Source organism: Python bivittatus, unplaced genomic scaffold (assembly GCF_059951505.1).
Source record: "Python bivittatus isolate LINGU-HERP-01145 unplaced genomic scaffold, Pbiv_v1 ctg000850_np1212, whole genome shotgun sequence".
Lineage (NCBI taxonomy): Eukaryota > Metazoa > Chordata > Lepidosauria > Squamata > Pythonidae > Python > Python bivittatus.
The window spans coordinates 45,695,900-45,723,840 of NW_028277112.1; the positions used below are offsets into that span (position 1 = coordinate 45,695,900).

Below are 27,941 nucleotides of genomic sequence, written 5' to 3' on the forward strand. Positions count from 1 at the left end.
CAACATCTCTGTAAAAGTTAGCGTAATAAATGAATAGATACAAGGATAGGTTTGCTTGAGCAAATGTTCAGTTGTTGCTATGGTTTTAAATGCTTTTTAAAACCAGTTTTCAGAAGTAAATGTGACATTGGCATCTGCCTGGAACAAAAGCTGTTAAATATAAATTTAAAGAAAATTATTAGCTTTGCTACTTGCTTCTTCGCTTGTGTTAAGTGGCAACTGGTCCAAAGTAAGTAACCAACCAGCAATGTAGACAGCGTAATGATAGCTTTATTCAAAACACCTATGCACAGAATCTCTTTCTGCATTCTAGAAGTTGGAATAAAGTCAGCAGATGAATTTATATTATGTTTTCATAGTACCATTCTTTAGTATAGGTTCGTCAGCCTTTGGGACCTTCTTCGAGCCATGCCTAGTTTGTGGAAATCACATGCTTTTAAACCATTCATAAGGAAAACAGACACCTTTTATGCTACTGCTAACCCCACCACTTGGCAGCCCCCAAAAAATTGCAGTAGAAATCCCTTGGTTCTTCTTCAACTTGTACTCAGTGTGTTTTTGTTGGCATATATCAGCTTTAAGCCCTGCAAAAAAAAGGAGAAACATGACTACAGCTGCATTAGTGTCACACTGTTTCAATGGCTCATGTACTGCCAAGGGAAGAAAACAGTGGCATATTAGTTCCTCAGAATCATTAGCAGGAATTATCTAAAGAACTTGCTACAGAAGCCAAGCCAAGCCAAACAAAAGTAAATTTGTAAAAGGATTTGTATAAGAAAATGAAGACAAGGTTTGAAAGTGCATTCATGTTTGAAATGTTTCATAAGTGTCCAGTACAATCCATGATGACATTTTGTGTGCTATGATATCACCACATAAATGTCACAAAGGACGTATCTTGAATTATTGCATGAAGTTATTGGCTACCTCCAAACCCATGCCATAACTGAGTGTAAGAAATCACTTGGTTCTTTTGCTGAAATTATACTTGCAGAAAACCCAAAATTTTCTATTGCTTGGTGCAGTAAAGGGAAATTAAACACTAAAATATATTTGAAATTAAACACTAATATATACTGTGTGTGTGTGTGTGTATGTATGTATATGTATGTATGTGTGTATATATGTATGTATATATGTATGTATGTATATGTATATGTGTGTGTGTATGTATGTGTGTATGTATGTACTGTATGTATGTATGTGTATGTATGTATGTATATATTCCATATATATATGGAATGAAAAGGCAAAACAGGAGAGAAAAAAATAGTTATTTCTGTCTACTCTCTACTTTGACCTGTACCATACCCTATAAAAATTAGCATAAATATATTCTGCCTAGAACAAACATACATAGACCTAACACGCCATGCTAACCAAATCTGTTAAAGCTCTAGCTGCTGCATGTGCGCAACATGCTAATCTTAATTTGGAAGGCTTGCTTCCCCCTCCCCCCCCCCATCAATTAGTATTGGTACAATTCAGTGAATTGTCTAAACCCAGAAAGTGGGTTAATTCAAAAAGCAGGCTGAATATGGCTTCTGCCCACTATATCAAAGTGAGAATTGAGCATGTCAGCAGAAACATAACACTAAATAGAACTTAGTGGGAATAAGGTATTTAAGAGGTATGCTGGGTAAAGCAAAAAGGAGTTCAGGTCAGGAATGAATGTGTGATAACTGAGTGTGGACTGAATACAAAAGTGAGTGATCAGTACAAAAGAAGTACTTTGTTTAGTCGTTAAGTCGTGTCCGACTCTTCATGACCCCATGAACCATATTGCGCCAGGCCTTCCTGTCCTTCACTGCCTCCCTGAGTTTGCTCAGTTTCATGCTCATTGCTTCAGTGATGCTATCTAACCATCTCATCCTCTGCCGTCCTCTTCTCCTTTTGCCTTCAATCTTTCCCAGCATCAGGGTCTTCTCCAAAGAGATCTCTCTTCGCATTAGGTGGCCAAAATATCTGAGCTTGAGCTTCATTATCGATCCTTCCAATGAGCAATCAGGGTTAATTTCCTTTAAGATTGACTGGTTTGACCTCCTAGCAGTCCAGGGGATTCTTAAGAGTCTTCTCCAGCACCACAGTTCAAAGGCATCAATTCTTCGGCGCTCGGCCTTTTTTATGGTCCAGCTCTCACAGCCATACATTACTACTGGAAAGAAGTACTTTGAGGTGTACTGAATACACTCTATATTCAATTCATATTCTTATACAAAGAGAATTAATGACAATTTATTCACAAAACAAATGTAAGAAGGAAAAGTGAATGAGAAGGAAGGAAGGAAGGAAGGAAGGAAGGAAGGAAGGAAGGAAGGAAGGAAGGAAGGAAGGAAGGAAGGAAGGAAGGAAGGAAGGCAGGCAGGCAGGCAGGCAGGCAGGCAGGCAGGCAGGCAGGCAGGCAGGCAGGGGAAGGGAAGGGAAGGGAAGGGAAGGGAAGGGAAGGGAAGGGAAGGGAAGGGAAGGGAAGGGAAGGGAAGGGAAGACAGGAAAAAATCCTGATGGAAGTCTTAGAAAGAAAAAGATGAGATATTGGAAAGGAAATGTCTAAATCATGCAAGGACAGGGTGGAAGCAAGGATAGAAAGGTATAGAGAAAAAGTGAATAATGTTGGTGTGAACTAGATTTAGTTATCTGCCTCCAGGAGATAAAAGCAATCCTTTGTTTACTACTGCTTATTCTTTTCCTGCACTTTGTATAATGTTGCTTATCCTAAAAATGAATATTTGATATTTCCTTCTTCCAAACAAAATAATAGATTGTCTTATATTATTACTGCATCTTATAAATATACTATGTGTACTCTAGACTAAAAGATAAATACAGAAAATATATATAATCACACATATTCTTTCAGGTCCTTCTTTAGTTATAATTTTAGGCCTAATGACTTAAAAGTGTTTTAATGCACTTAGAACATATTTCTTGGTATACTACAACTCTGTTGAGGCATTGTGCCTGACTGTGGTTTACTAAATGTAATAACGCAGATAAGGCCCTGAGTGCTGGCTTGAAATAGGAAAAGAACACAATCATCTACAGACCTTCCCATCTTACTAATGTAACACCTGAATAGAACTAAATTACTTTACCCAAAGCTATCCCTAAAAATAAAAACTGTTCTGTAAGGAGGCTGTAGTAAGATAAAACTGGACCAAATAGGAAAAAAAGGGAAAAAGTCCCATTTAAATTCTGTTTGGTAAGTACAATAAGAAGGCAAGAAAGCACCCATTAATATTTTGACACAGTCCTCAACTCTAATACAGCATCTTTGGAGAGTTCTTAGGGAAGAAAAGTTCCTTCAGGACCCAATATTGATGTCTACTCTTGTAAAAAATAGCCTGACAGCTTGGAACTACTCATTAAAATTTCTAGTACAAACCCAGTCCAAAGATCTTGTCCCTGCTTAACATACTTTGCTTGTTTTGTGCCTTTGAGTCAGTGTTGACTCCTGGTGACTGCCTGGACAAGTCCTTGCAGTTTTCTTGGCAAGATCTTCAGAAGTGGTTTGCTATTGCCTGCTTCCTAGGGCTGAGAGAGAATGACTGGCCCAGGGTCACCCAGCTGGCTTTGTGCCTAAGGCGGGACTAGAATTCACTGTCTCCCAGTTTCTAGCCTGGTGCCTTAACCACTACACCAAACTGGCTCTCTTTATAATACATATTTTGGGTTAAAATACACACATCTGAAAGATAACTCTGAAGCCCCCCAAAAATGAAGAATACAAAGATAAAAATTACAAATTTTAAAAATGCTGTACAATGCCTAGTTTCCACCTAATCAACCTAAGTCTGCAAACTCCAGCTAAAACCAATCCTTGAGGTTCCCTCCCATAAATGTGCATGTAATGCTCTTGTGTATGTGTCTGTCTTATATAACTGCCAGAAATAACACTTCAAAAAAAGAGTGGGGAGGATAAAAAATAAATGAATTACTAAGTAATATAGCTGTGCAAGCTTCAAACATGATTCATAATAAATGTAGTAATGCCTGCCCTCTGAAATGAATGAGGTTCCCCTAAGATGCAGACAGCCCTCATCTTGCTGGTGCTTCAAAGGAGGTTGAAGATCTGGCTTTTTACCCAGGCCCTTGTGAGGGTGACTAAAGCTCCCTTTGGATTATGTGGGTTTATTTTCATTACTGTCTGTTTTTTTCTTTTTTCTTTTTTGTCATACTTGCCATCTTTACTCTTCATTTTTGTTTATTGTTGCATTTTTTCCTGTTTTTAACATTTTTATTTGTAACCAGACAAAGTTCTTGGGAGTCAGGCAGCATATAAATTTAAACAACAACAACAACAATAATTAGTGAAGAAGATCTTAAAGTCCAAACTCAGTGGAGGAAATAACCATCAAGGCAATTAACACCTGGACAATTCCAGTCATTAGATATACAGTTGGAATAGTGGACTGGACTCAAGCAGAACTAGAAGCCCTGGATAGGAAGACCAGAAAAATAATGACAATGAATCATGCCCTTCATCCATGCAGTGATGTTGACATACTCTACTTACCAAGGAGCATAGGTGGGCATGGGATGTTGCAAGTACACCAGACAGTTGAAGAAGAAAAAAGGGCATTGGAAGAATGTCTACAGGACAGTGAAGAAGATGCACTGAAGCTAGTACCCCATGAAGTCTTACTGAATACTGAAGAGACCAAACTGGCCAACAAGAAAGGCCAAATGAAGAATAGAAAAGAGACATGGCAAGGCAAAGTATTACATGGCCAGTACACACACACACACACACACACACACACACACACACACACACTAGCAGGCAAAGCAGATAACAACAAGACCTGGCAATGGCTAAGAGGAGGAAAGTTGAAGAAAGAGACAGAGGCGTTAATTCTGGCTGCACAAGACCAAGCCTTAAGAACAAATGCATACAAGCCAGAATTGGGAAGACAGCAACAGACAGCAAATGCCGCCTCCACAAAGAAGCTGAAGAAACAGTGGACCACCTAGTTAGCTGCTGCAAGAAGGTCACACAGATAACTACAACAGCATGACAAAGTAGCAACAATGGTGCATTGGAATATCTGCAAGAAATACCATTTGCCTGCAAGCAAGAACTGGTGGGACCACAAAACAGACAAAGTCATAGAAAATGAAGAAGCTAAAGTGCTCTGGGACTTTAGAATTCAAACAGACAAGCACCTGCCACACAACACCCCAGACTTAACAACTGTTGATAAGAAAGACAAAAAAGTCTGGATAATGGACACTGCAATACCTGTAGACAGTAGAATACAAAAGAAAGAACTGGAGAAAATCACAAAATACAAAGACCTGCAAACAGAAATAGAACAACTGTGGCAAAAGAAAGCAAAGATAGTATCAATAGTTATGGGTGCCTTAGGTGCAATTCCAAACATCTGGAGCACCACTTGAACACCATCAGCATTGACAAAATCACAATCAGTCAATTGCAAAAGGCAGCTTTACTTGGAACAGCTTATATCCTGCAACGATACCTTTAATGCCATCAAAAAACATCTGCCTATCCAAGGTCCTTGGGAAGGACTTGACAGGTAGATAAAAATGCCAATTCCAATCTAAATATTTTCTGACTATGCGAGCAAACATAACAATAATAATAACGTGTTTCAGACCTTCTAAAGTAGCATTTTCTTTCAGGCTTCTATACAAACTGGAAAAATGATTCCATTGCTTTAAGAAATCTACTTATTAAAGATAATATAATTCTTTAAAAAGCAACAATATATATTTTTCAAGGTACTAACAATATCTACTCATTAAAATTGTTTATAAAGGAAAGCACCCCATTTATAAGATTATTATTTATTAGAGTGATATATTGCCATATTCTACTAAGGACTAATTTTGCCCTTCTGCACATCAATATACAAAATATTCTCACAAACATACATTTACTCACATTCATATACACATTATCCTGTTTCCTTGCAGAACCAGGCAAAGAGGAAGTAGGAAGGGAAGGGGGAAACATCAGAACTAGAGGAAGACAAGTGCAAAGAATATCTGCAAAGAAGAGAAAGAGATGCCCTGCTCAATCATAGAAAAAATGTTAAAATTAACCACCTGTGCAGTGAAGACGAGTTTCTCCCTGATGTTTGGGTAGTGAATTTTAAGCCTTTTGTGAAATGCCTAAACAGAGCTAAACTGTCCTTCACAAACAGAGGATAATTATCTCGAATGAGGCAAATGAAGGGGAGAAGCCATTCTTATAACTTCTGCCACTTCATCCATGGATTGCAGTCCACACCCATTTTTATAGAGTCTTCACTCTCAGTAAGGCAGATGCAGATTCCCCTCCCCCTTCAACAGCATCTGGTCCCTTTAAATAGGATCTGCATCATTAAATAACATCTGCCTTTTCTGCAAATATAAGTCCCCCTTCCTCATACACATACTTTAAAGATGGTGGGGGAGGGTTATCTTCTTTCCATGACAATGAAATCCCAATTTAGTAGACCTTAATATGACAGACTTTGCAAGCAGTGGAACAAATTTTCATAATTACACACAAATGGCAGAAATGCAGTTGTTTGCATACATTATTATTCAAATGATAGAAATGGATGCAAATAACATCACTAGAATCATTTGTATATGATATCATCACTCATATGATGTAAATCACTGCAATGGCATACTTTTTCATTAATGGACATCCACGAATAACCTCCTGCTCCCAATTGGTCTGTTAAAATAAGGTTTCACTGTATATTTTTCCATTCACCATCTCATTTGCACTTGCTATTTTAATTGTGGGCACAGCACTTTTCCACAGTTTCCCTTGGGTTGGCTTCTTGCTTAATAAATAACAGTAACAATTCAAATTGTTTGTATGAATTACAATGAATGGGTGTCAATGTCAAAGCAAAAATGTATGTGTGCGGGGGGGGGGGGTCTTAGGTAGAAATCAGGAATCTTGAAAGCAACTTCTGCCTTTATACTTTAACAGTTTTAGACATAAATAATAGCTATTAATTTTAAATTTTTGTCTCTGAATGCCTGTAACTACATTTTTGCTGTATATGTTCAAAGCTGGCCTGGTTTTATGGAGAAACACATCCCAGAGAATGAAAAATAAAGACACATTTTAATAGACTGAATTCAGTTAGATATCACTTCATCCAAACTAAAAGCAGCCAAGATTGACAGATGTTTGAGTTTGTAACAGATCAAAAAACAAAACTTTTAATAAACAGCATAAATATCCATTTTTTACAGTGAGTCAATACTACATCAATTTCCCCCAGACATTATATAAGTGTGGAAAAGAAAGATTTATATGATCTGAAGAAAAACCAGAGTACAAGCACAATACATTACACCATTACTTAGGTTTAGAAATTCATAACACAGTATTTTACCTTGATATATTTTAGTACTTTTAATTTTAGGTAGTATAATATTAATTATTTTTGCTTTATACATTTAAATGTAAGATTGTTACTACTATATATTTTGATTGTATCTGGCTTTAGGGCTGTAATAAACGAATTTGAATTTGAATATAAGTGTGGAATAATTATTTTATCTGTGGGCTTGTTTTTTTGGTCTCTGGTTTTGAATAGAACCTCTAAGTGCAGGTAGAATCACTTTCAGATTTTCCAGTCAATCAAGCTGTATTGCTGCCTGAAGGACCAGGGCGTTTGTACACCTTACATATGTTTCCATGCCTATACATGTTTAATACCTGATCAAGCTCAATATTTGCTTTTAATCTTACCCATGCAGAATTTCCTTACATGAAGTCTAAGACATTTTGATGCCTGTAGCAAAGCACGTCCTTGGGAAAAGACTCAGCTGCTTTAAGGTCTTGAGGACAGGTGCTACTTTCACGCTTCCATGTGCTCCAAAGATTTTGGAGACTGAATCTTAAGCCCTAATAGATAGCTCCCCAGTCTCCATTTTAAATTATGCACTGCTAATATTTACAACATATATTATATTCCCTTGGTCCACTGGTTAAAAAAGAAGACAAGCTCTGTGACATGTAAAGCTGATATTAAAAGCACAAATTATATTGATCAATCTCTCAGTGTTAACCTGCTGATGTTGGAACTCAAGATTTCAGGACCTTGCTTATCCCTTGGGAAGTACCATTCTTTGTTTATCGAGATACTGTGTGTTACAATGGAAATGTGACAGAAAAGCAAAAGTGTTTCAATGTTTCAATGTGTCAGTATGAAAACCAAAGGCATTGTCACAGGATAACAGTTGGGAACAGTTTCAGGTGAGCCAAGAGCCAGGAACCAGGTGTAAAGGAGTACAAGTAGACTTTGATTTATGACCATTCGTTCAGCAACCATTCAAAGTTATAGCAAAGCTGAACGAAACGACTTACAACCAGTCCCTGAAGTTACAGCCATTGCAGCATCCCCGCAGTCATGTGATCAAAATTCGGGTGCTTGGCAGCCTACCCAGAGGCACTTCAGCTCCCTCCACCTACATATCTCCCCATCTATGCCTTTTTGGCCCCCTGCACTCAACAGGCTCTGCTGCCCTAGCTGATTTTGCTGTCTTCTTGCTCCTGCTGCTGCTGAGGCATGCCAACACTGGCCCTTTGGAAGGCAGCTGCTGGCTGCGTGAGGCCTTCTTCACAAGGTCATGCATGGCGGTTCCCTAGTGAGACCTGGGGAAGATGGCCTCAATGGCCACCAGCTGCCTCATGAAGGGCCAGGGTGGGCATACCTCATCAGCAATGGGAGCAAGAAGATGGCGAAGGTGAGCTGGGGCAGCAGGGCCCACAGAGTGCAGGGTGGCGAGGACTGTAGCTGGCACTGGGCTGGGGTGGCTGTGGCTTCCCGGGGCTCTGCAGCTTTGTGCCACACTGCTGGGGCTACCTGGGGAAACTGGGGCTTCCTGGGGCAGCTGCTTTGCATTGTCTTGCTGTGCTATGCTGGGGCTGGGCTTCATTCTGTGAAGGGCTTTGTGCTGTGATTCAGGGCTTCTTACAGCCCCAGAGACACAGCGCCAAGAAGCCCCTGAACCACAGCGTGGCAAGCAGCCCAAGACTGCACAGTTCTGGGGCTGCTTGCCACCACTCAAGGCAAGGTGCAGGCTGGCCAAAAGGGCAGGGATGGGGGGGAAAAGGTGGGTGGACTTGAAGAACAGGCAGTCCCTTACCTTACTGAAGCTTGGGGCTGGAAGGGACCAAGGCCGGAATGGCTTCGATTGGAGTGGGTACTTGCTTAACAACCAGCGATTCTTGGTTAATGACAGCAATGAGGAATACCAGGATTGCTGTTGCTAAGCAATGCAGTCACGTGATGTCACACTTAGCGACAGAAATTCTGGTCCCATTTGTGGCTGTAAGTCAAGTGCTACCTGTACAGAGATGGCCTTGAGGGAAATATGCAACAATCATTAGTAAAACATGAAGTGTGAGAAAGAACTTCAAGATTGTCCTGTCTTGAATCTCTTTGGTATATGAGGGAGGGAAGGAGAAAAGCTGTTAGGCTTTCAAGATTCTGTTATTATAGCTTACATCAATAAAGTAGACACCATTTCTTGTGGTGTCTGTTTTCTGACCTGGCCTATCTTGACATTGGGAGTTATGAGATAAATCCAGGACCATAGAATAAGTCAGAAATGAAGCCAAAATCAAGGAGACCAAATTAAGATCAAAAGACAATTACATAAAATAAGAACATATCAGACAAAGAAGATTTACTTCACTGGAATTCTGAAGTCATAATGTTATTTATTTAATTTCAGCCTTAGGCACTGTGACTTATTTAATAAACCACAGTTAACATATCATGGATTACTACAAGATGTGAAGTCAACTTTAGGAAGATTCAGTTATTAATCTGACTAAGCAGTTGAAGTCTTGAAATACTAAAGTTGCAAAGTGCAGTTTACAATTCACTATGTAGGTTCCCAGCCCAGGCTACTTCAGCTTGTGATATGAGCTGAAGGATCAACATCAATGAGGATCAACATAATATAAGCCCAATAAAATAAATGCAGAGTTAATAATAATAAAGTGACTGACATGTATCTTATTAAGTTTGGTGATATCTATAAAATTTCACATTGGAAATAAATCTAAAATTGTGCTTATTACGATAAAAGCAGATATATTTTGGTACAAATTTCTTTTTCTTTAAAAGTAACATTTAAATAAATAAATAAATTAAACATTTAAACTTTTTTTTTAAAGTAGCATTTAAATAAATAATATTTGGGTAAAAACGGTATAGTATCTGCATCTGAAATATGCAGATGATACAACTGTCATTGGTCTAATTCAAAATGGAGATGAGTCAGCATACAGACAGGAGGTTCAACAACTGGTCTTGTGTGGTTATAATAACTTGGAACTGAATACATTTAAAATCGTGGAGATGATTGTGGATTTTAGGAAGAACCCTTCTAATACCCCTCCCCTTACCATACTCGACAGCCCAGTATCAGTGGTAGAGTCCTTCAAGTTCCTGGGTTCTATAATTTCCCAAGATCTGAAATGGATGCTTAATATCACAGCCATCATCAAAAAGGCACAACAAAGGATGTTCTTCCTGCATCAACTTAGGAAGTTTAAATTGTCTCAGGAGCTCTTGGTACAGTTTTACAGAGGAATAATTGAGTCTGTTATCTGTTCCTCTATAACTGTCTGGTTTGATTCCACAACGAAACAGGACAGGCTCAGACTCCAATGGATAGTTAAGTCTGCAGAAAGGATAACTGCAACCCTCCTGCCTTCTATAGAAGAACTGTATACTGTGAGGGTCAAAAGGAGGGTAGAGAAGATATCTGCAGACTCTTCACATCCTGGACATAAACTGTTTCAACTTCTTCCTTCAGGATGGCGCTATAGAGTACTGTATGTTAAAACATCTAGACACCAGAACAGTTTCCCCCGTGCCATTGCTCTGCTAAACACTACATGATAAGATATATGCTGGACAGTGGCTTCTCCTTTTGAATATGAACAGGTGTTGGTCCATGGCAGTAGTATTATTCTACTGTGTAGCATTACTGCTTATTATCATTCCTTCTTTCTGTTGTTATCCAAACGCACTGTTGCTCTTGCTTTTTGTTTTTTTCACCGAAGATAAATTCCTTGTATATATTTTATACTTGGCCATTAAAGTATTCTGATTCTGATATTTATATGTGTCTGCTTTTGATAAAAACAATTTTGTAAAAAAGGTTATCTTTTATCTGCTTCACTGCTATGGTTTTGTGAAGTGGATCTTACTACTTAAAACATTACAGGCTTTTCCTACATAGTTAATCATACCAAATCTTAATCATAATCTTAATCATTTTGCAGTTCTCTCTATGTCTCTGACTTTGGTATTTTATCATGTGGCATTTGTGGAATTTAATGACTACTTTCATTATACGATATTCTCAGCACATCTTTTTATGACAAGATTAGATTATCAGATTTTTTACAAATGTAAGTTTTAGAGGTTTAGGAGAATGAACGCTCAAAATTCTTCACACCTTTTCCTGCTGTTACACTCATGGAGGTAGAGCTTAAAGCCAAATTTAATGTGACATTATCAAGCAATTAACAGCTACGTAGATGGCTTCAAAGCTAAATGGCTGGTGCAGGAGACCCAGTCTATACTGGGACTGCATAATCAGCATGGCCCTATGCTGTGATCTCAGCCTGCCTCTGGTATCCCAGGTCTGTTCTTTGACCTGTGAATAAAAATGAATTGAGCAATTTTACTCTACTATAAATGCGTGATAACACAGCAAGTGGAATAGTGCTTAGTATTCTGGTTAGCCTGCATCCCAAACTATACTGTTGGCAAGACTGCAGAGAAAAAGGGGGACAACCAGAATAAACATGGGTCAAGGAAAGATTGTACTAATTAGGTCTTTTACATACAGGTAAGTAACACCTGGGATGGGAGTGTCTCACAACAGTGATTCATGCTCTCATCACAATATTATGGAACACCCTGCCCTCTGAAATTCAGCCAGCTCCTAACCAGGGGACTTCAGAAAATTATTAAGAAAGTTCTTTAAAAGGCCTTTGATTTATATATGTCATCATGTTATGTTTCTTGCTCAGCATTCATAAAAGAAAGTAAGACAAAGTTTAATTATGGAATTTGCTGTTTTCAGCTGTACTGTTGCCCAGCAAATGAGTGAGGTCCAAAAGAAAACTGGACAATTCAAGGAGCATCAGGCTAAGAATCACTATTAGTCTTAATACTTGTTTACTAGTTCCTGGAGCACAGGCAGCAAACCATAAATGGCAGATGTAGGGAGCAGCAGTAGAAAACAGCTTCTGCCTACTTCACCATGCTTCTGAGTTTAATTATGATCCTAAAGAGGAATTGGTTCTTTGGACCGAAACAGAACAGCTCTTATGTCATAGCAAATAAGATATATTTCAACATAGATAGGCAAGGATGGTGATCAAACTAGTTTGCTGATTAGTTTGCTCCTCACTTGGCCCATTGACCATTAGCTGATCCTGATTCATAAACTTACTATGTTTAATGGTATTTTTTTTTATTTATATTTTTGGACACCCAGATTTATTTATTTAAGATGGGCAGCAATATATTTTTTAAAAAATAAATAAATAAATCCATATAGTGGTTCTACCCATATATCAGGTTAAAGTATGTTCTCTTTAATCAAAGCTTGTTGAAAAAGCTGCTTGCAAATGAACAAGGAAATATCTTAATTGGTTAATTCCAGGTTTCCTTTCTCTTTCCTTAGTTACTCTTGCCATGCAATTCTATGGATTTGTTATCAAGAATACACTTGGAAACTGTAAAGAAACCATTCATACATTAGGCTAAGCCACAATTGTAACAAACCATTAAAGTTTTGAGGCTTATTTAGAATTTTTTACAACTTTTCTCAGTATGTAGTTCAGTAGCTCATCATGTGAAATAAACAAAATGTGGACAATCTATCTGATGTCCTAAAAAGTAAGTTCTATTTTCTGAAAAGATGTCCTGGCAGCAGCAGCTCCACATTAAATTAAATGCATTAAACTTAATGCACAGAATAATGATTTAATACCTTATTTTACCAAGTAGAGACCAAAAGCAATGAAATTATAATAACCCTAACCCTTCTGTTAACTTCTAAATGAGCCAAGCCATCCATAAAATATGACACAGCATCTATTTGCAATAGTTTAAAAATGAAAAAAAAAAAAATGGTTGGATCGATCGATCGATCCAGAAACACAAACACAAACAATTACAAGAAATGTGTGGTGTCTCCAATAAGACAGTTGGGGATTTTTGAGGTAAATTAGTGAAAGAGCTGCTGTTGCCAGGACGGAGACTGCAGCCATGAAATTAAAAGACACTTGCTCCTTGGGAGGAAAGCTATGGCAAAGCTAGATAGCATATTAAAAAGCAGAGACGTCACCTTGCCAGCAAAGATCTGCATAGTCAAAGCTATGGTTTTTCCAGTAGTAATGTATGACTGTGAGAGCTGGACCATAAAGAAGGCTGAGCGCCAAAGAATTGATGCCTTTGAACTGTGGTGCTGGAGAAGACTCTTAAGAGTCCCCTGGACTGCTAAGAGGTCAAGCCAGTCAATCTTAAAGGAAATCAACCCTGATTGCTCATTGGAAGGATTGATAATGAAGCTCAGGCTCAGATACTTTGGTCACCTAATGCGAAGAGAAGACTCTTTGGAAAAGACCCTGATGCTGGGAAGGATTGAAGGCAAAAGGAGAACTGGCCGGCAAAGGATGAGATGGTTAGATAGCATCACTGAAGCAATGAGCATGAAACTGAGCAAACTCAGGGAGGCAGTGAAGGACAGGAAGGCCTGGCATGATATGGTTCATGGGGTCACAAAGAGTCGGACACAACTTAACGACTGAACAACAACAACAAGTGAAAGTATTCTAAAAAAAATATGTTCAAAGTATTACCCGTGAAGAGTGACATCAAACCTACCTTGGATTTAATTGCAGCCTTTATTGTGATAACAAAAAATCTGAAATACTGGAAAAACTCTGGTTTTTAAAGTAAGAGTACAGTTGTCATTTTGTATACACAAAAATATGCCAAAACCTGAGAATACCATGGTGATTATGTGCCATCGAGTAGGTGTCAACTCTTGGCAACCACATAGATAGATTTCCTCCATGACAATCTGCCCCTAATCTAGTCTTTCAGGTGCTTTTACTGGTGCACCCATCAAACACAGCAATTGAGTCTGTCCACCTTCCTGCTTGTCATGTTCTTCTTCTCATTCTTTTCACTTTTTCTAACATTAGAGCCTTCTCTAGAGAGCTAGGTCTTTGCATAATGTGTGTGATGTAGGATAGTTATAACCTGGTCATTTGTGCCTCTAATGAGAACTCTGCGATGATTTGTTTGAGATACCGGAGAATGATCTTTTGTCTTACAGATTTATTTGGAGTATATATGATCACTTCTTGTTTCACAGAATATCTGTGCTGTTTGGCTTGATATAATAGGTTGGATTACTGTACCTGGCCTGCAAATATCCAGAGGACTAACAGATGGCAGAAAAGATTTATGGAACACTCTAAACTCCTTGCTGCAATTTTGTGTATTTCTGGATTTTTGCAGCCCAGATCTGATAGCCCAAATAATAGCACTTAAGGCATTAAGCACTACATTGATATAAGCTTCACTGCAAGACTTAAATGCAGTTGAAGCATTTCTTTTCTATTCCAAATCCCATTGCAGAGCTGGAAATGTAGTATTATCCTATGTAATTGTTTTAAATTTGAACAATTATGAACTAAATTGACATTTTTTTTATTTTGGGAATGCATCTGTTTTTAGCAGAATTCATATGTCTTCTTGAGTTAAAATTAATTGGAAAAGATTTGTTATTATTTATTAGTAATTCCTGTATAACATTTAAGTGAATTACATTAAACCCCATTAAGAAATTTTACAAGTAAGATTTAAACTATTAATCAAACAGCTCCTTTAGTCATAGCCAAGGATTTGAATAGTGAATAGATTCCCTTGCCCTGCATTTTAGAATAACTCACCATTTATTCATTCCATATACTTTGTGTCCCTTAGTTTAAAAAAGAATGTGTGCAAATGCAAAGTAGTCTTGTTCATGAAAAACTATTAGATGGAACAAGACCTTAATTTTAACATGTTCCTTCAAAATTGCATATTTAAGGTAAACTGAAAATTTTCACAATTCTATGCTTGACATTTTGAAATGAGTACAAAATGTATCATCTGCTTGCACGTCCTGTTCCTTTCTTATATACATATCAGAGTATATTAGCGCATATTTTGATCCTCAAGTTATTGCCATTATGTAATCTCTGTTAGCATTTATTACTTTCTGAACATTTTCATTAAATTTTTTTTTTTAACAAAACTATTCGATGAAAACAAAAATGAGATTATTTTATTACAGACTCTAGGACTGAAAATGCAGTAATACAGTGTATCCATAACAGTTTTCTGAGCTTTCATCTTTCTTAAAATAAATATTCATACCCTAATGGTATTCCATAAAGCAACGAATGAAATACAATAAATGCAGTAAGGAACAGTGAGCACTATTGAAAACATTATCATAAACAGCAGCCATAAATCTTTATAATATTATATACACTAGAGTCTCACCACAGTAAACAAACATTGAAATCAGTACCAAAATATCACACTGAGAAACAATAGTTATACCGCAAAGGTGAATCACCAAGAAATAATTTATTAACCTGCAGTTCTTTATTACAAATAAAACAGTTTCTTAAAAAGTATGCACAAACTTGGATTCATTATTTGTAGTTTATAAGTGAATGCATATTTCATACAAATGTACTTCTGAGCAAAGAAAGAAAGAAGGAAAAAAGAAAGAAGCCTTCCATCAATCACTCAATCATTTTGAGGATTTAAATACTTGCAGAAGCAAAATTTATATTAAGTCCCTGAAAGATTCTTTCAAAATCACTATCATGGGACACCAAGAGAATGCAAGTCTGTGTTACTGTCTCATACAATTTTGAAAAGGCAGCGCTATTTGTAGAGCTGGCCTATGAATAATAAAAGCACTTTAAAACAAAAGCTGACTTACATAATGAGCCCATTTAATCTGCAGGAAATTATACAGCAGTCAGAATTTGTACATGGAACACAGACTACTCTCAAGACTACCATGATAAAATATATGTTAAATAAATACATCCATTTGGCTGTATCTGGTAAGAGTGCACTAGACATACATGAAAGAAAGGTATCTCTCCTTCTCCTCCCCTAAGAATGTGTGAGATGGGTTAAGTGAAGTTTGTTGGGGCAAAGACTTCTCAGAAATGTATCTCTATAATGTATCTGTGAATTTTCTTCGTATGCACTGTGTTGATCTGATTCCATAGCATTTAAAAATGTACACAATATGGCAAAAGATGGATGGAATTTAAATAAAATAAAAGTGTGCTTTCAGTTTCATAAAATAACTAGCTGTCATCTCCTAAATGCTAGGAATATGCCACAAGCTCAGAACAGAATATGAGATATATCACTGTATATATCCAAGACAGAACATATGGAATTAAAATACTGTACTTATATTCACTAAACTAATATCTCAATATTAATACAAATACTTACTGATATGAAATCCAAAATCCACAGCTGGGTAATGCCTTTATTAGAACTAAACATCACAAAAGAGTATGCCAGCTTTCAAGTTTTCCAGCACTCATTATCAGACAAAAATGTTACAAAAGCCAGGCAACAGGTTTTAGGAAATAATTTTGCTAATGTCTGCATTTTAGCATCAGTCTCAAGGTGGACTGAATGCAGTTTGTGTTTGGTGTTATTGCTGTCAAGTTACACCCACAGTTAAGGACAAAGAAATTGGTTGTTTTCCCAGCTTTAAAAACACAAAGGACATAGATTATGGAATAACCAAGTGGCTTGCATTTTAAAGCAAAACCACAGTGTGAAGGAATGTGGGTTTGACTCAGAGAAGGAGGAGGGGAATGTTGAAACATTACAGAAAAGATATTTGAGTCCTGGGAAGATAGAAAGCATGAGAAAGGAACTCAGAACAACTCTGTCTTGATTGGGTTAGGTATAAGTGGAAGTAGAAAGAGGCTTTGACAGGCTTTCAAGATTCTGTTACAACACCCTAACTGCTTTAAAGTACACTCCAAGACTCCTAATGACTCCTGTTTCCTGATCTTGAAGGGCTGATACATAATAGAAAGCAATGTCTTGAGAAAATTCAAATCTCTGCAACAGGCTGCAAACTGGATGCCTGCGATATTTCTGAGTGTCCAATGGCACTGGCTAGCACATCTATTTGCAAACCCACCTCCACCCATATAGAACCTTTTAGAACAGAAATGATGACATGATCACCTGGCTCATTTCTAGTCCCCCAAATAATTGATTGTTGACAGGTACTACCAAATTTAAGATTGGCTGGTAGATTCAGCTGGCCATGGAAACAGAGCCCTGTCATCTTTCATAAATAAGACATTGCACTTAAGCTAGTTCCTACCAATTTCAGGCTTTATGCTATCCTGTTCAATAAATAAATGCCACAAATGAAGCTACATTTTTCATGTTTTTACATGGATGTATCATGGATATGTAACTTGGTAGGAGATGAAATTCACTAATCTCATGCCTAAGTCTTGTTTGTATTTGCACACTGATGTTCACATTGCATAAAATGCAACTTATGTACTGAACCTTCAAAACATCAGTGATTAAATAACCAATTTATTATTGTACAGCGTAGTCTTTCATATTCTAAATACTCCATGTATTGATTTTTTTTAAAAAAGTAATTTTTAATGTTTCTATTAACCAGCTCTCTTACCTGTTTTTTCTGTTCTTTTTGCTTATGATGAAAGCAAACACTCTTCTGTCAGAACTGATGAAACTTCAGCCCTGTTAAATGCAAATTATGGTACTTATATGTAATACTATAAAGAGGCTTTGCAGAAACTATAGGTTCTTTGGCTTGACTTGATCAAAGAAGTTCAGTATCACTGCCCTTGTTTCAAGACTGCCCTTGTTCCTAGATGTTGCTTTTGTTGCCGGTTAGGATTTTAAAATAATAAATTTACTTCAAAAACCTACAGGTTGCAGTTGCACATTGGGCAAAGCTATGGTTGCTTAAGGATGAGTTTATGTATTATTTAACAAAGGCATATGGCTGTCCATCCACCAAAAGGAACACTGGGCAGTGAACAAAAATAAAAACACAGGTGTTCCTAATGATGGGCTACGAGCATGCACTCAGTGAATTTAAACAGCGTATCAAAGACCTGGAACTCCAGCAGGACCAGTCCACTCTACCTAAGAATGTTTTTTGAGTGGTCAAGCCTTTTTTTATAAGCCAGCGAGATACCTAAACTACATAACTGTCTCCAAATTTCAGAGGGCACTAACTCTAGCACGCTGTAATGTTCTTCCTAGCAGTTTTGGAGGGCTGATACAAAAAAGTCCCATATGAGCTGAGACTGTGCCCCTGCGGACAAGGGGCTGTTGAAACTACAGCACATGTCCTGCTATACTGTATTTTCTATAAGGACTCACGGACCCATTTAATAACTCCTCATCTGGTAAAATATCCAGGAAATTCTGATCCTTTTTATGTGCAGCTGTTGCTATCTGATCAGAATGATTTAGTTTCCCTGAGCATAGCTAAATTTTGTTATACTGTTTGTAAAACTGGGCAGACTTTGACTGCCCATTGATGATCCCACCAATCTGTAAATATATGTTGATGTTTTGTTTCATTTCATTTTAATGTATTCTTAATGCATTTAAGGCATCTTTAAGGTACTTTTATTTTTAACTCTGGTCCGTGACTGTAATTTGAATTTTGAAAAAACATAATTGTCAACAACCATTAAAGTGACAATAGAGTTGTTGAGTAGGCCACAATTGGCTGGGTTGACATTCTGCATTAAACTATAAACCCTGGTTTTACATAATGTACAAAATCAAATTAATCTTTTTTTATGAATTTTATGAATCTATCCATGTCTTTGCATGGGAAGACACTTGTTTTCCCTTGCATTTGTAAAATACATTTTAACAAAAATAGCATTGATTTCATTGACATGGAGGGAAGAAGGAAGAGGGTTACAAATAAGCAGAAGCAGTGTTATGATGCAAAATCTGCTGCTTTTGTATGTACATCAACATTTCATGCATATAGAAAGGGGGTGGGATTTGCATTGCACCATTAGTGCCATCTTCTCCTTTTTGAGCCCTGACCTACTTGATTTGCTGCTTGATTTGTATTGCATTTGAGGAGTAGCTTCCTAACCACGTATCTGGTAGCCCTAGGAAAGTAGGGCTATTTTTAATACAGCTATTTCATACTGTGTACTCACATGGCACTGAAGCTCAAATTGTAGCTTGGTATTTTTGGTTGAGTAATATGTGGAAGAGTTAGCCATGGGCAACAGATAAGGTGGTAAAAAAGAAGCAGGGAGTAATCTATGAAAAATATTGAACAGTCAGGATTCCTGAGAGTAAAAAAGAAGAAGAATCTGCAGAGGTAAGGAATTATAATGCTTTGAATTTCAGCAGGCCACTACTATAGCAAAAAACCCAACAGATTCCTAATTATTCATTTTTTAAGATTTGACAGGTTGTTAGGAAACAATATAAAAACAACAAAAGTTATGTAAGATCTGAAGACTAATACATCCATTAGACCATAAACATTCAAGCATTTGAATCCACTTCCGCTTCCCTGTCTAATGAAGTGGATTCTAAACCACAAAAACACTGCCATAAGAAATATGGTACCCCAAAGCCTGTTATGTCTCCTTCTAGAATGGGAGGCTTTACTCATAATTACTGATGCCATAGTCACCTCTCAGATGGACTATTTAATGTGCTCCAACAACCTGGGACTGGCCTGGAACTTAATTTAGAAGCCATGGCTGGTCCAGAATGCAGTAGCTCAGGGAATTATGGGCACTCTTTTTGTGCTCATGTAACACCACTGCTTTAAGAACTGTACTGGTTATCAGTTGGCTTTCAGGTGCCATTCAATTCCAGGTGCTGGTTGTTATCTTTAAAACTCTTCATGGTTCAGGGCCTGGACCTGGATCATCTCCCAGTAATACCTGTCAATCTGATAAGATCAAACAGGGCAAGCTTTTTTTGTGTGCGTCTTCTTGCTCTAGGTGCATGATCTGCAGGAGGCATGCTTTTCCTTTCTTTGCTGCCCTCCTTTGGAATAACATCCCCTCCCCTCCCCCAACATTCCAATGGCCCCTTCCCTTTGGCATTCAGAAAGTCTATGAAGACTCGGCTATTCCAACAGGCCCTGAAGGATGAAATGATGCTGTTCCCCTGTTAGCAATGGGAGTGGCTTTAATCTTGATTGGATTGATGGGGTATATTCTCAGGATCTTATATATGTGATTTTTTGTGTGCATTTATATAGTATATTTTATTTGTATTTTAGCCTGGGTTATGGAAGGGAAATTGTGTGCTGCTCAGATACAGTTTGTGACTGGATTGGTCTATAAGCCCAAATAGATAGATATTTGCTCATTCAGATTTTTAATGCCAATTATAACATGCAACATGAGTATGCATTGTTTTATTATTTTTATTGTACAGGTATTATATCCTCTTAGGAATAACATTTTAATGTGGTTGCATGGTGGATGGAGAGAAATGTGCAAGGTTTTTATGCTTTATCTATATTAGTATTTTGTCCAAGAATGTCAAGGGGATTTTTTTTTTTTTTTGAGAAGAGCACAGCAGGAAAGGGAAAAACAATTGGCCCATACAGAGAGAGATGAAAGGAATAACAGTTTCTGCTAAAAAGTGGTAAGATTAGAGTATATCAAATATGATTTAATTGATATAACCTTGCTCTGATTACAAATATACTCCTCAAAATGGTAAGGCAACCAGTTCTGAACTGCATAAATCTAGATGACAGTTAAAGTTTTTTGTATCTCTTTTATTAGTGTTGTTTTTCAATCCCAGATCTGGTTGCCCTATAAAATGGCTACTTCCCTTACATATTCCCATATAACTTTTTTTTCCACATACCAACCTGTAGAATAATTGTATGTTCACTACCATTGTCATTTTCTATTTATGTCTAAGTATTTAATCATTTTTAATCTTCTCTTGAGGTAGTTAAAAACATATTTCTGACTAAAGCTTTTTCTGAAATCCCACTGAGAGTTTGTGGCTACAAGTTTAATTTGTTCTCTCTTTAAGCTTCTTTTTGTCTGACTCCTATACAGAGATTAACATTACATTACATGAATATACAGTTTTTGTCCTACATGCTCTGTATACATTTATGTACACACACATACCCTAAACAAATATTTGAGATATCCATGACTTCTCATACCTATAATTTCCTCATATTGTCTCCACTCTACACACTCATATGTACACAAATATTCACATGGACACATACCCATACATATTCACAAGCTAAAGCTACTCAGATCTAGGTGGCTATACCTAGATTCACAAACATATCCACACACAGATACAATTACCATCTTCCTCAAAAGTGTATAATAATAATTCTGAAAGGTAGAGGATATCCAGAAACAAACTGTGAGACCTTGTGGGTATCTGGTGCATTTTAAGATTTCAAGGTGCTCAGAGATCTTATGCAATTATTAATAAATACTAGATTTGCAAGATTTTAGACCGCCATAAGATTTTACAAGCCATAAAATTTAGGAGATCTTGCAGTTTAGACTGAAGAAATGGAATGGTTCCGAGTGCTGAATCGTATTCCCATGCTGTATAACAAATTTGTATAAACATGTTGAGAGCCACTTAGCTATATGCAAGTCTCACTGTTCATGTTCTAATGACTGGTCACAGATTTTTTTTTTTATTGGATTGAGATGCTTAAAGCTCTGTTGCTAAGGTAACATATTTTCTCTGCTGTTTTTGCCAGCACTTCAATTCAGAGTGTCTCCATTTTATTTGGAAAGTTGATCTAATATAGGCCTGATTATCAAATGCAGAAAGAGTCTCAAATATATGCTGACTGTCCTCTGCTAGTATGACACAGGGAAAATGAGAAGTTCGTAACTTTTACAGATGATACAGGTCAGGTGGACAAGACCTGAGGCATGAGATGTTCCTTGTACATAGAGTGTGGCAGAAACTTTTACCAGTGTTTGCCTGGGAATTAACATCTGCTGTTGTGATAAGACAAATATATACATATAGTCTGATGATATTAGGAGAGCACCATAGATAATAGAGAAGCCGCAAATATAGCACTGGATGAAAAAGTAAAATTTAAAGATTTTTTTTAAAAAACGATTCTCAGTTTGATGCTGGAACATATGTTGAACAAATCACAGTACTACCTCATAAAAATCTCTTTTTGTGAGATGTGTTTCTTTGTTTTCTAGTTTCATCCATTTCACCTAGATCAGCCTTCTTCAACCTGAATATGTGAACTAAAACTCCAAAACTCTCAGCTATTTGTAGCACTAAGATTGAGGGGAGGTCTGTCTTATATTTTCTTCACTTCCATTTTGGATAGTTTGATATTTAATTTAAGGAGACCTGACTGAATAATACATTGCCTCTCATACATTTCTCTTTCATAGTTGATTCCCGGAGGACATATAGTATATTCATGTAGTCTATTCAGCATTTCCTTCCTTAGGCTTGAAGGCATACAGTAAGTCTGTCACTTAAAAGTATGTACGCAAAAGATACATGCAATTCCTCTTTTGGAACTCATTGAGGTGCATTACACAAAGGATTTTTTTTTAATGTTTATTATGATTCATGGCTTTTTGTTTTGTTCCAGACTCCACAGACTTCTGATGTTATTTCTTTTCCCATTTGACCAGAGTTCCTGTTAGTACTTTCAGGAGATATGAGGCAGGGAGAAGGCAATAAGAATGGAAGAATTAAACAAGGAAGAGAAGAAAGTAATAAAACAGAACCTGACATTGATGATGTGGTGAAGACAATACTGAAGAAAAGTGTTAGGTTCAGCCATGGCTTCTTGGTGGCTGTTCATGCCACTATCTAAACAAATGCTTTGGGCTAGGTAGCTGATTACAGAAACTAAGTAATTTAATTTGCCATAGGAAGATGACTCCATAAAAGAAGGTGTTATTGAGGCACTGGGCTAGCATTTGAATTGGAATTACCAGAGGAACTCTGGGAAGAAGAACCAGGAGTGTGGGGGAAGGGACTTGAATGGAGGTATATGTCATGGCTGGAAAACTAAGGTGGATCTAATGGCTAGTAAACCTAACATGGACTGGGCAGGGTTACTTTGCTTTGCTTTGCTTTACTCCTGGGATGGTAGAAGCATTGGAGGAGGACATGATCAAGAAAAGTGTGCTGAAGAGAATGAGGAGAAGGTATCATGGAACTTTTTCTACTCCACAGTCCACCTGAGGAATTGAAAATAATGGAAGATAAAATATTATAGCAACTAGAACCAAGAGAGAAAACCTATACCAGCACTAGAGAAGAAGGAGGCCAGACAATAGATCTTTACCTTTTTCCTTATCCCTCATGCAGATTGTAACTGGGGTAATGAGACTTAGACCATATGTACAATCATGCATGATCACAAATGCAACCCTGAATTTAGAAAAACAGTTCTCTCTGCAAGGCCATTTGAAAAGCCAGGTTGCAGAATTATCAGGCAGGTGGAGTAAGGAGCAGGAACAAGCATCACAATGCGATAAGCTAGTAGTAAGTACTGTTTAGAAAGCCAGGCTGGAAAAATGAATCTAACTGAAGATGCTTGGTTTTCTTAATAAATTGGGTAGAAGGGCAGATCAAAAAAGTTATTGTTGTGCTATGTCTCTCATCAAATCTTATGAACCTACAGAAAGCCCAGATCACAGGGAGCAAACAGTGCTTTATGCTTCATTTTGTATATAATTCTAAAAACTCTGTGGAATTCTAAACATACTGCAAACATGTTTACTTTCCTTTTCTTTTTTTTACATAAAGTATTTGTTCATGACATGCAGTCTCTAAGAGATCTATCACTCACTGACCCATGGCAAGATATTACCTCTGCAAATATGATATTGGCTTTTATGGGATTACATTCTGTCCACTCCTGACAGCAATACCATGCTGAAAATAAAGAAAAAAAAATCTAAAACCTGGGTACCTATGAAGAAACAATTTTTCTGACATCAAGCACTTTGGTAGTTGCCTCAACCAAAAGTAATTCTTCCAAGCAAGATTCTCAAAGAATCTTCTTTAACAAGATTTTTAAAATGAAAGGAATTGGGCTATAAGAGTTTAATCAATGGAACTATTTCCATTTTAGAACTAGCAAGAAGGTACCTTTTTTCCCTGATCAGAGAGGAGCATGCAGGTGGAGGCTTATAAAACCATCTCCAGAATCTCAAACCATTATATTTGAATGCAACATGCCTTATTCATACAGACCTCTTTTCAAAACTAATTGGTTTAAGTGGCAACTGCACCACACTGTGATTTTATCAAAGTGATAAAATGTGGTGACAACCAAGACACAAACTCCATTTCTTATGTACTTGCATGTGACATCACAATGCAAGTACAAAAGGGGCGGGATTTGCATTGCTATGATGTTTCATGGTTTGCCCCCATGAAGATGTTGAATAAGATTTAAGAACATACTGATACTTGTTATACATCCTTCCATCCAAAAAGATATAACAACACAGTTTTAGAAAAGTTGGGAAAGGTTAGCTTATATTTACATCTTCATCACATCAGCATCTGTTGGGATTCTAAGAAGTTGAGCCATAGGAGGTCTGGTGTTCTCTGAGGAGTACTGTTTATTGAATGAGCCTGAGATGGAAATTGAATTTGGAAGTTTCTATAATTGCTGGAGTAGCTTTCTACTGTGAAGGCTTTGGTTTTGATTTTGTCTCTTTGTTTCATTTCAATCAGATAGACTTCAAGTCCCCCCTGTAGTTCTTACCAGACATTAGAGTAAATAAATGCATTGATTTTGTAAGACATTGAAAGAACTTTCTTAGGGGGTAAGCCGCTCTCAGTGTAACTCTGCTTTTTGGGGAAACTATACACTGTATTTGTTGCATATATTGCCCTGTGACAGAGGATGGCAATTTAAAATCCATCTTGAAGGGACTGGAATGGTCTGAAGTCTTAAAGTTAATTTGTCTCAAAACTGGAAGACGGAGAAACAAAAACCTTAGTTAATGTGTATCTTGCTATCCACATTACAGGTTAATTCATTAGGAAGCATCTTATGACGTATAATTTGTGAAATTCTGTAGATGTTTTTATCTGTTTCTTGCATTTTATTCTTTTCTCTTTTCTCCACTGATTAAATTTGGGCTGATAAACATTATGATAAATATTTCAACTGGGTAAGTTAAAACAACCTAGTTTATTGATTTCATCAATATTTACAAGCAGTTGCAATCTGGATAATATGTGACTTTTTTTTTTTTTTTTTGCACACAGATAATAACTGAATAAACATTCATTCTTCTAAAGGTTTGTTTTGGAATCAAAATAGACAAGTCTGTCAACAAATAAATTAAGCATTGCATTATATTTACTTTTAAACTATACTAGGGATGGGAAATAAGTGTTTTCATGTGTTATTTTATTTCATATTAATTACTTATGTTTTTTATTTTTTTTTCGTTCTGTACACCACCCAGTATCACATAATTTGAGTTGGGCAGCCATATAAATGCATAAATGAATGCATACATGGCTTGCAGTCTGCATACACGTAAGACTTCTTCCGCAACCTTGGCAAGTTGTATAATATTCAGTCTACATAATCCCAGATAGCTGGCTGTTCAGAAGACTACAGGGGACAATCTTCAGAGGGATGACAGGGAAGCCACAAAAATATTTTTGTAAATAAAAACAACATTAAGCACTTTGCACATTCTACAAATGGAACAGTGGGCTATACATTGAATCAATAAATAATGCCATTGCCATTGCAAGTGGCAGCAAGAATGTGGAGCTGCTTTGCTGAGATATAAATGAAAACCATGTGGCTTCTGCTTTCCTCTCAGAAAATCCAGTCTGTATGTTTTCTCTCTTTCTTTCAATGATCCATTGTGTCCATGAAAGCAGAGAGCTTAACATCATTGGAAAGAGAAGTGGAATAAGATGGTCACCCTCTTCCATGTGCCCATATTTAATTCTGCTGCTTTTCCATATTGTTATGGACTATTGTTAGACAAGACATTCCATATCTTTTCATCATATCACACTCACCATATTCTCTATGTTTGCAAGTTCATGCTAATAGAATTGAATCATATGCAAACATCTATCCTTTCTACTTTTTGAAATTTAAGCAAAGAATTTGAGTCTTGACATACAGTATATGACATTTTTGCAGAATGCACAACACATTATGCTTCGGCGTATTTTTAAAAACCTTTTCCCCACTATCAGTATTGTAGCTAGGGCTATGCAGTGCTTCATTTTTGAAGGCAAATAAGATGCTTTGGAGCATGTGGGGATGAACATGTAGAATCTGCCTCCAACTTCTTAAATCACAGAGTTTCCCAGGATTGTACTTTGCCACATTCAGAGCCCAGGAAAACACGCATTTGCTTAAAGGACTTACAGACAAGTGCTACACTCATAGCCCTGCACACTTAGAAGCACTTCTTTGTCGTTGAATCCAAAATGTGGCACAGCCCTGTCAGCCTTGCTATTCAATTTCTGATCAATTTTTTCAGCCATTTTATCAATTTATCACAACTCAAATAATTTAATAATTTACACTTACTTCCTCTACCATCCTCTATTAGACGTACTGTCTATCTTCCTTTCAATTTGCCTCATATTTAGTATTGCAAATTTCCACAGGGCATCATCTTTATTTAATATTCTGATCTCAGTTTTTTTCAGGTTACTGCTCATAAGGAAACATGATTATTTCCTAACAGTAAGAAAGTTAAGCTTTACTGAGTTGCAAAGTCTTACATTCCAACTACCTAAACATTAAAATACTGTGTCATATGTATGTATGTATACAGTATGTATAGTTTTGTTTTAAAAAAATGATAAATTCAAACATATTCTTAAAAATATTATAGAAGACCTCCAACAGCTTGAGGACACTAGGTTTTAGAAATGTTTTACCAAGCTCTCAATTATCTCTCATTTTACTTTTAAATGGAATTTTAAGACAAATTAAATTCACAATATTTTACTTACAAATTCACTTTTAAAAATGCTACACTGATAAAATTTGGTTCACCTTTAAATTATAAAATATTCTGAAGAATATGCATTGTCTTTCATCTGAAAACTGTATTATCATTTCTTATTTTTAATCTTGTACAATTTGTACGTCAGGTAATGCAGGTAAATTATAATGCAATACATTTATTTCCTAATAAAGCAAGAGAATTAAACTGCCTTTTGACATCAGGTTTTCAAAATAAATATAAGCACAAAAAGGAAAGACAACACTGAAAACATTACTATTAGTATTGCACCCTGATTTTTTTTCAATAATAAATTTTAGGAAAAATTATTTTCTTCTCTACAAAATAAATTATACAGCAATGAACAGTGTAAAAGTAATATTGCAGAACTGCTCCAAATAAATTTTTAAAAGACATTTCAAATCTATTGAGGGATTTCAAAGATAGTGTCAGATACCTTGAGAAAAGAAATATTGTCCTTGACTTAAATATTACTTCATATTTTGCAAAGAAATATACAGACAGAAGGTCCTGACACACATGGCAGGTAGAATAGGATGTTTAATTTAGCAACCTCAGTGCCAACAATTTCTTACTTCTCTTTCAAGTCTACATCTCATGTTACAGAATATCCCACTAAATTGAAAGGCAAGAAGAGAGGATGACACAATGAAATATGCTGGCTTCATTTCACATGTAACACTTTGGGCAAAAAGTGTTTTTTTTTTTTTTAATGCAGCAGCTAGAAGGAAGTTCAACTTCCAGAAAAGTTATCTAAAATTTTCAATAATCCTGGAAAGTCCTTGAATGAATTCAAACT

General features: G+C 36.7%; 1 long non-coding RNA gene across 1 annotated transcript in view; it reads right to left on the bottom strand.

The window, feature by feature from the left end:
* The window catches only part of LOC148213824 (uncharacterized), a 328,533-nt gene that overhangs the window by 127,344 nt on the left and 173,248 nt on the right, over positions 1–27,941 (bottom strand). The gene's annotated exons all lie outside the window — the stretch shown is intronic.